Source organism: Oryctolagus cuniculus, chromosome 3, assembly GCF_051225735.1.
Source record: "Oryctolagus cuniculus isolate XC-2025 breed Fujian yellow rabbit chromosome 3, ASM5122573v1, whole genome shotgun sequence".
Classification (NCBI taxonomy): Eukaryota; Metazoa; Chordata; class Mammalia; order Lagomorpha; family Leporidae; genus Oryctolagus; species Oryctolagus cuniculus.
In genome coordinates, this window is record NC_142869.1 from 29,524,449 (window position 1) to 29,535,059 (window position 10,611).

At 39.5% G+C, this 10,611-nt stretch overlaps 1 protein-coding gene across 4 annotated transcripts in view; it reads right to left on the reverse strand.

Annotated features, from left to right (window-relative positions):
• LOC149127296 (uncharacterized) overlaps positions 1-10,611 on the reverse strand; it is a 264,015-nt gene that overhangs the window by 128,719 nt on the left and 124,685 nt on the right. The gene's annotated exons all lie outside the window — the stretch shown is intronic.

Consider the following 10,611-nt stretch of genomic DNA (forward strand, 5'->3'; position numbering starts at 1 on the left):
TGAGGTGCACTGAAGCTACCAGAATCCTAGCTGCCAGGAAGGCACCAGGGAGGATTTTAATATGCAGTACAGATGTGTCAGAAGCAGTGTCTTATGAAAGGTTTAATCTGTCTGTTTGAAAGAGTGCAGCATGAATGGTCCCCACGGGGCTCACCTCCAGGGCAGCCAGCATTTTCTCTCTGTAAAGAATCCCGCTTGATGAGAATCAATATGTGTGCTTGGTGTTGACTACAAATATTTCATTAGAAGCTGAGAAAACAGTTATTGGTCTCTCTGTTTTACCTTCTTCCTGGCTTTAATAGTTCCAACTCCCTCCTTGTCAGAAAAGTCCATGATTATTTGATATTAAAGAAAATATCAGGCAAATTCAAAAGCTAAAGACCTTAAGTTGAAATTTATAATTAGAGGGGAACAGGTGTTTTGCATGTTTAAAATCCTGGCGCCAGAACTGAAGCAGGAGACACTTGCCCCTTTGGTGGATCCCCCTGTGGCAGATGTCCTGCCAACACAAGGACTAGGGCTGTGTGTCCCTAGGGAATGCCTCCCATGCCATAGTACAGCCCTCTGGAGACACAGAGACTCTCCTGGGCCCGAATTAGAAAGCCTTGACCAAGACAAGAAGAAGCAAGTGCACTGTCAGCCACGGGCTATTCTTGTCCTTGCAGTTGTGCCCTTCCTGAAAATGAAGACAGTCACACTCACTCTATCCGATGACCCTAAAACAAGATTGAAAACAGGATCCCTGCAGCCCTGTGAATCTGCCCAGTGTCATTTACTCTACTATGAAATATTCTTTTCTGTATCCAAATTTTTATTAAAGTATAACACACATTTAGAAAAGACATAAACATCTCAAATGTAAGTTTAATGAATTATCACGAAGTGACCATATTCACATAAGCACTGACCAGTTCAGCCACCAACACTACCCCCACCCTTCTCTCTAGAGGTAGCTACCATGCTGTCTTCTACTGCCAACAGCTAGTTTTACCTGGCTTTGAACTTTCCATGAGTAGAATTATACAGTATATTGCTTTTATCTGAGTTCTTTAACAAAACATTATGTGATCCACCTCATTAATATATCTGCAATTTGTTCATTCTTATTGCTTTGTAGTATTACATAATGTGAATATACAATACAGAGAAAGATACTTCAAAAGTTCATGGAAGATGGACTTAAGAGGTAAATTTATTTCAGTTCAGAAAAATTTGAAATCCATGAAGTTATTTTTTCATAAAACTCTCTCTCCAGGAAATTTTTGAAGATCTCTTGTATGAATGAATTTTTTAAATTTTGTGAACCAAATAAACTTATCTTTTAAGACTACTTCCCCTGAACGTTTTGAAGCCCCCCTCAGATTTTATTTAACTATTTTGGTGTTTTTGTTTTTATTTTATTTTATTTTATTTTATTTTATTTTATTTTTATTTTTTTTTTTTGGACAGGCAGAGTGAAAGAGAGAGGGAGAGAGAGAGAGAGAAAGGTCTTCTTTTTTCCGTTGATTCACTCCCCAAGTGGCTGCCATGGCCATTGCATTGCGGCCGGCACACTGCGCCAATCTGAAGCCAGGAGCCAGGTGCTTCTTCCTGGTCTCCCATGCGGGTGCAGGGCCCAAGGACCTGAGCCATCCTCCACTGTCCTCCCGGGCCACAGCAGAGAGCTGGACTGGAAGAGGAGCAACCGGGACAGAATCCAGCGCCCCAACCAGGACTAGAACATGGGGTGCCAGCGCCACAGGCGGAGGATTAGCCTAGTGAGCCGCGGTGCCAGCCTAGTCTGCTGTTAATCGGCATTTGAGTTCTTTTCAGTTTCAGACTACTCTGAATACTGTTGCTAAGGGATGTTTGTATACATCTTCAAGCAAATACATACACATTTTTATGGGGCATACTCCTGGCTTCAGGAGTGAAATTATTGGCTTTTAAAATATGCACATGGTTATAATTTCTTCTGAATATTTTTGTTCTAGAGGATGTTTACCACTTTATTTCCCAGAAAAATACCAACACATAAAGTCCCTTTTGCCAGTTTCTTCTTGGAGCTATATTAAATATTGCGGAATGATAGTAGATTCATGGCCAGATTCCTTGACCTTGGGCATTTGTGCTGTCAATTCTCTTTCTCAGGATGTAATCAAAGATTCCTGAGGGAGAGTCTGACCAATTGGTAACGCTTCTCTTACTGTCACACCCCTTTTCTTGAGATAGCATCACATCGTGTGCCCTTTCATGCCACCGTCTGGGATTTTCTGTCCCTTGCATGCTCTCCTCTTGCCAGAATCACATACTACAGTGTCAGAATTACACAATGAAGCAAGCACTGAGTAATTTTAATCACTCTGAATGTCCTTCCTTGAGAAATCGTACACCCATACCTCCAAGAGAAGCAGCAGGCTAACCATGTAAAGCATTACTCAGACTCCTTTTCCACATGAATTACTATCTCCTTTGTAAGACAAGATTCCTGAGCCATGGTCTCAGCTTGGCCCTTGCTGTGGCATTGACCTCTACCAAGGTAACTCTTAAGAGCCAAAGGAAAATATAATACTTGCCTCCTACTTGCACAAGGATTGGATCTATTGACTGCTAAAGAAACAACACCAGTTAAAAACTGAGTGATGACAGGAGTATAAATATTTTTAAAAATCATCCTTATCCAGTCTCAGTCCCCATTCAAGCTTGAACTTAAGCACCTATCTATTTGCAAGAGGACATAGTTTATGACAATTCAGAACATAACTGGAGTATCTTATAAACCCCAGGAAGCAAGTAATTTACTTTTTTTTTTCAAGATTTATTTATTCATTTGAAAGTCAGAGTTACAGAGAGAGAGAAGGAGAGACAGAGAGAGAGAGAGAGGTCTTCAACCCGCTGGTTCACTCCCCAGTTGGCTGCAATGGCTGGAGCTGCACCAATTCGAAGCCAAGAGTTAGGAGCCAGGAGCTCCTTCCAGGTCTCCTATTTGGGTGCAGGGCCTAAGAACTTGGGCCATCATCTACTGCTTTCCCAGGCCATAGCAGAGGGCTGGATCGGAAGTGGAGTAGCTGGGACTCAAACTGGCAACCATACAGAATGCTGGCACTGCAGGCAGCGGCTCTACCTGGTACTCCACAGCCTGGCCAGCTCAAGTTATTTGCTTTTAACTAAAAATCCTTTCATTCATCCATGTTAGTCTCTAATGGCCAATGACTACTTTATTTTTTTCTTTTTATTTTTTTTAAAGTTGCCTTCAGAGAACTTTTTTTTTTTTTTAATTTGACAGGTAGAGTTATAGACAGAGTGAGACAGAGAGAAAGGTCTTCCTTCCATTGGTTCACTCCCCAAATGGCTGCTACGGCCGGTGCTGTGCTGATCCAAAGCCAGGAGCCAGGTGCTTCCTCCTGGTCTCCCACTGCCTTCCTAGGCCACAGCAGAGAGCTGGACTGGAAGAGGAGCAACTGGGACTAGTACCCGGCACCCAAACCGGGACTAGAACCCGGGGTGCCAGTGCTGCAGGTGGAGGATTAGCCAAGTGAGCCTTGACTACTTTCTTAAGAATAACAAATCCCACAGTTTAAAATTGCCTTTTTAAGATTTCTTTAGTCCGCCGCCATGGCTCACTTGGTTAATCCTCCACCTGCGGCACTGGCATCCCATATGGGCGCCGGGTTCTAGTCCCGGTTGCTCCTCTTCCAATCCAGAGCTCTGCTGTGGCCCGGGAAGGCAGTGGAGGATGGCCCAAGTGCTTGGGCCCTGCACCTGCATGGGAGACCAGGAGAAAGCACCTGGTTTCTGGCTTCGGATCGGCGCAGTGCGCCGGCCGTAAGAGCCATTTGAGGGGTGAACCAATGGAAGGAAGACCTTTCTCTCTGTCTCTCTCACTGTCCAACTCTGCCTGTCAAAAAAAAAAAAAAAGTTTAAAAAAAATCTGAATGATCACTATGTTTCTAAATCTTATATATGAAAACATGTACTTGTATACCTTGAATAACATTTTAAAGATATCTGAATGATCCCGTGTGGTAGCTATGAAAAGGTGCACTGGATAAGTGTTTTAGGAAAATGATCCAACAATGCCAGGCCTGAGAAGAGAAGGTCAGTAGAACTAGAATATGACCAGCAAAGTGAATAGAACTATGAAAGGCACTCTGTAAGGCAGGGGGGGATAGATAAAATCCAGCCCTGTTGGCCATTGTTAGGAGGTCACCTAATAAGTTCTACCTGTGATGTTTCTATGAATGACTGATCACAGAAATATTTAGATAAGAAATGCTGGGCTTATGGCCACTTGATTATTGTTCTCCCTTCTAATCTGTGATTCTGGTATATCCAAGATCTCTCTGCCATTGGCATTGCCAGCAACCCAGTGTTTTCTTTCCTTCATTCAGCTCCTTTCCTTCTGAAACATAACCTTCATTTTCTTCATAAGCCTAAATTTACTTCTAAAATAATTAAATGGCTGAAGCACAATCCTCATAGATTTTCACATGCAAATATCTTTTTGTTTGTGTCCTGGCTACCACATGTTCAATCCCTCTGCCTGCTAATGGCCTGAGAAAAGCAAAAGATAGCCCAAGAGTTTGGGAGATGTGGATGAAGCTCCTGGCTTTGACCTGACCCAGTCCTGGCCGTTGCAGCCATCTGGGGAGTTAATCAGCAGAAAGAATCTCTCTCTCTCTCTCTCTCTCTCTCTCTCTCTCTCTTTCTCTCTTCTCTCTCAACTCTGATATTCAAATAAATAAATAAATCTTTAAAGAAAAAAAAAGAAGAAGAGAAGATAGCACTTGGAATGCTCATATCCCAAATTGGTGTCCCTGGGTTTGAATCCTGGTTCTCTGCTTCAGATCCATCTTTGTGCTAATGTGCACCCTGGTAGGCAGCGGGTGATGGCTCAAGTACTTGGGTCCCTGACACCTAAATGGGAGACCTGGATTTTATTCCAGGCTTAGGGCTTTGTACTAGCCAGCCCAGCCATGGTTGTTGCAGGCATTATAGGAGTAATCCAGTGGATGCAAGAGTCTCTCTCTCTTTCTCTCTCCCCCTCCTCCTTCTTCCCGTCTCAGTTTCAAATAAAATGAAAATAATAAACAAAACAATAACGATACACTTCAAAAAGCAAAAAAAAAAGAATTCTTCATTAAAAGACACATGTATTTTACTCTATTCATTCCTCTAATTTTGTGTTTAAAGCTCTCTGAAGCTAAAATAATTGTCAGCAGTCACACAGCTAGTTGTAAACCAGATATTCCTAGTCAATATTCTAATAGAGAAATAATTCAACCATTCAGCATTTGCCTTAGCCTTGAGGGTTGGCTTTATGAACTACATAATCATTCTATGAATCAATCATAAATATAGTCTGATACTCACTAGGACAAGTTGAGATTGGCATAGTGTGTGGCTTAATAAATGCTACTTATTAGGGCCTGGAAGATTCAGAACCATAAATGACACTTTTTACTCAATTTGTTAAGGGGAAAACATCAATAAGAAGATGCAATTTCTGTACAAATCTCACACACCGAGTGTGGATTATGATTTCTACACAGTTCATATGAGGAAATAAATTGTAGGAAATGCAAAAGCTTTGATAAGTAAATGACTGGGCACGGTGAATGTGTCAACTAAGGCCTAAACTGTAGAAAAGCTGTTGTGGTGTGGAGTGAGGCTAAATTACTTACTTCAGGAGCCTTCCATCGGAAAGTTTTCAAAGAGTTATCAGGTACTCATGAAATGAGCTATATGAGTGTGAGGAATAAAACCTCCTGAACCTAAACAAGAGTTTAAGTTGGCTTTTACATATACTTATGATAATGTCTGGTCTTTATTTTTAGCTTTTGAAGTTTATTTTAATATTTATTTACTGTGGCAGCAAACCAATATCAGAAAAGAAATAAAGGAAACTATAGACAGGCAAAAGGAAATTAATCCACAATTCTGCCATTCAGAAGTAACTCAATATCTTGGTGCTTACACACACACACACACACACACACAAAAGTGCATGCACACACACATGTATACACACTTGAATTTATACACAGAAGTTAATTATTTTGCCAGAAAAGGCTGATCACAGGGAACTAATGTAAGCTTTCAAATGTAGTTTAGCACTTCCATTATACCAAAAAAAAAAGGTTCATGCAAATCAAAAAGACATTTTATACCAAAAACTTCAAAATTTCACAATTGTTGTACACTTGATTAGCAACCATTTTTCATAAATATTTAAAGGGCTATGACAGCAGATCCAATTCTAATTAAATAAGATTTTAATAAATACCTATAGTTCCAATATTGGAGGGGTGGTACTAAATCTATCTGTGCTTCAGAGAAATTATTCCTGCAAGGAACACACACAAGTAAATTCAATTACATAGGTAAAACGATTGGTAGGAAGCAAGAAATGCACACTGAATTTCTGTGCTGAGTAGGTCAATATCCCTCTTCTTCAATATTTTCACTACAAAATGGAAATAACACTGATTTCTCTCCTCTCATAAGAGTATTAAAAAGGCAGATGAAATACATAATGCACATGGACTCTCAAGATGTTTTAAAGTTTGTTGTCATCTACTTGCTATTCCAATTTGCTAGTTGGATAGGATTCCTACTTTATTTTGTAGATATAGACTTACCCAAGCATTTTTTTTTATCTTTCTCTTTTTCTTTCTTTTTTTCCCAATTCATTCAGAAAGGGCAACTGGTACAGTTTCTCTAAGTTTACTTGGTAATTTTAGTCTCATTTAATTCATTGCTGTAATACACAAACATCACTTTTAGTGTGTTTGGCAAATTCTTTTAGGATGTTTCTTTTGCCTAAACTTATCTTCCTCTCCGCTTTCACCTATAAACTCCTCTCATTCTTTGGGTCTCAGCTCAATTATCCTTTTCTTTGTGTTGCCTTTGCTGATGCCTAAAAGTCATGTTTTCCAATTCCTTATCCTCACAGCCTCCTTTATCCTTTTCAATTATTCATCTCCGTTCCCTAAGGGAACAGGAGGTAAACACACCTTGTCCACCCGGTAACACCCAGCATCTGGTTATATGCCTACCGTATTTCCTAGCACATACTACATGACTAGAATAAGTGAAACATGGTGGTTACCTAGTTAAATGGTAAGTATGTTAAGCCGTTATATGGACCAGTGAGATGAAGGGAAAACACTGGTTGCTTCATTTCTCAGTCCCAATGTTTCCAAATAGAAAACATTTATTTTATCTTAGCCAAAAAAGATTCTTAAAACATACATTAAATAAGAAACAGATTCTTGTGTGGCAAATCTTGACCATGTGGCAAAGGAAACACAATGGAATGAGAAGAGAGAATAAGATGAGCCACCTCTAGGAATGAGTTTATCCCTTCTCTGTCATTCCCCTGCACTGTGGTAAGCATCTAAAAAAACTTAGATAGCAAATGGGACAGTTAAGCATGAGGAAGATCCGGGCACAGAGCATGTCAGCTGTCACTAAGAACATGAATCCTCAGCTGTTACCCTTTTTTCTCCTTATAAGCAAGTCTTATCCCATAGCCGCATAAAGAGGAGAAGTGGGAGGGATTTTAGAAAGAAATCTCCCTTTGATTCTGATCATGATATTAAATCAATTATGAATAGCTTAATAAAACCTCTACAATCTTCTTCACATGTAATTTCTGTGTGGAAATAAAAATGCCTAACCAAGAGGCAAACATATGCATTGTGTCCAGTTGGAATAACAGTTTTAAAACAGCCTCAGTGTTGTAAATTGTGAATATTTTTAAAATTTCCTTCCTTTCTACATCTGATCAAAACCACAAAGAATATTAAGTAGGAAGGAGATCTCACATTTCTTTGAAGTTAGGCTGAAACATTCTGTATTTTTGTTCTTGGTGTTTTTTTTTTCATTTTTTAGAATATCTTTGAATTAACAACAACAACAAAAGCTGAAATTTCTAGTTCTCCTGTACCTACACCAAGTTTCCTCTGCTGTTAACATCTGTCATTAGTATGATACACTTGTCATTATTAGTGAGCCAACACTGATTCACTGTTAATAGCTAAAGTCCATGCTTAATTCAGATTCCCTTAGTCTTTTGTTTTAAAGATCTATTTATTTGAAGGCAGAGTTACAGAGAGAGAGAGAGAGAGAGAGAGAGAGAGAGAGGTCTTCTATCCACTGGTTCACTCCCCAGATGGCCACAACAGCCAGAACTGAGCCAATCCGAAGCCAGGAGACAGGAGCTTCTTCCAGATCTCCCACACAGATGCAGGGGTCCAAGGACTTGGGCCATCTTCCACTGCTTTCCCAGGCCATAGCGGAGAGCTGGATCAGAAGTGGAGCAACCAGGACTCAAACTGGCGCCCATAAGGGATGCCACACTGCAAGTGGTGGCTTTATCTGCTACGCCACAGTGCCAGTCCCTTCTTAGTCTTTTTTTTTTTTTTTTTGGACAGGCAGAGTGGACAGTGAGAGAGAGAGAGAGACAGAGAGAAAGGTCTTCCTTTTTGCCATTGGTTCACCCTCCAATGGCCGCCATGGCTGGCGCGCTGCAGCCGGCGCACCACGCTGATCCGAAGCCAGGAGCCAGGTGCTTCTCCTGGTTTTCCATGGGGTGCAGGGCCCAAGCACTTGGGCCATCCACCACTGCCTTCCCGGGCCACAGCAGAGAGCTGGCCTGGAAGAGGGGCAACCGGGAAAGAATCCGGCGCCCCGACCGGGACTAGAACCCGGTGTGCCGGCGCCGCTAGGTGGAGGATTAGCCTAGTGAGCCACGGCGTCGACCGCCTTCTTAGTCTTAACGTCTCTGTTTTACTCCAAGATTCCATTCAGGACACCATATTCCATTTATTCAATACATTTGCCTAGCCTTCTCCATACTGTGGTAATTTCTCAGACTTTCCTTGCTTTGATAACTTCGACAATTTTAAGACATTCTCCTTCAATTTGAGTCTGCATGGGTTTTTCTGTCAGTATTAGACTGAGTTATGGGTTTGTGGTACTCAAACACTACCTCAGCCATGTGGTCAAGGTTAACATCCGCAGTGAAGTCATGCCGATCACATGTACCCTTGATGATAAGAATGGTATTTTACATCTGTTATTTCTACCTTTTAAGGGAGAAATTCTGTGCCAACATATTGTCCTCTGTACTTTTACCAAACCTATGCTATATATTTAGTCACACAAAGGGATTTAGATATATAGTAACATCAAGCTATTTTCTTCCTTTTGGGAAATAAAGTGCATAAAATAAAAGGTTCTTATTTTTTATTCTAAGTATTTGTGTTTTTAATATCAATTTTTTTGATTTTTGGTGACATTACTAATGTGAAGCATGTTTTTAGATTAATGAATTAGTGAAACATATCTGTATAGATTAATATATTTTGTATCATTTTGATTTCTCTAATGACTGAAAGGAGAACCAAATTCTGTTTGCTCAGAACACATAAACTCCTTTACCTATTAGCTTTATCATAGATTTTTAAGGGATTTCTGCATAGAAAGTAAAGTATTAATATAGGCTGTGAGTTAAAGTAAGATAATATCCATTGCTCAATAATTATAGAGACCCCAAATCTATTCTTTGAAAATCCAGACTGTTTTCAGACCGGTAAACAAATTTCTGCTATTTATGAAAACAGTATTTCCATTGTAAATATGGCATTATTTTTAACTCTTATAATTATTTAAATAAAACAATACTCTTAGGTAAAAGCATGTTCAAATCGTTATGGCTGTCTTGTATGTAAGAAATGAGTATATCCAAATAAATTTAGGTAATGATTAAGGCCTTAGTATGAGGAACCAGGGGGAAAGGAGTAACCAAAAAGCTGCTCCTGAACTTTATGAATAAAATAAGTCAGTAGTTCAGGCTATTGTGTGATAAAAGGAGACCGACTATGGATCAGTAATAACTTAGGTGCATTACTGCTAATAAATCTCAAGCTATTTTTACCGATTAATAGCTATTAATAATTAAATATCTCACAAGTTGAAGCAGCAGAGGTGAGAATATAATAAGCAATAGCTGATTGCTATTGTAACCTTTCTGGGAAGAATTTACCAATTAAAAAGTTATAAAGTTTCCACTGGTTATCATATACTTCTTAACATGATTCTAGCCTGGAAAACTGAGGAAACCAAGGACACAAAACAAAAAAACCTTTCAAGTGATTTACCAAAATGTAGATAGTACTAATAACTAAAGTCCTTTTGTCTCCTTATCTCTCTAAAAATGCTTGTTGGATAAAAGATGTAGATGATAAACAAATAATTTAACTTTCTGACATTTAGAAGGTAAAATGGAAAAATATCAACTAGGTTACTTTGCTATTAGAAAAGTTGATTCACAGGCAAGTTAATCTTTGTCATTACCATCCCAACTATTATTCTTCAATAAATTATACAAAGAAAAATAAAATATAGGAAGTAATTTTCAATTAGTTTTCTTTGGTGTGGATTTCACTATGAGAGAGAGAGAGAGAGAGACCTAGAGTTTGTGCTCCCTAGAAGGGAAACCACTTTTAAGACTTGATGGGCTTTCCTTATACGTCTGCTTTTTATTTTTAAACACCACCTCCTCTTTGCTGACCAACATTTTCTTGCAAACTATGGCAAGGAGGGAGGAGCAAGGAGCTGGATGAA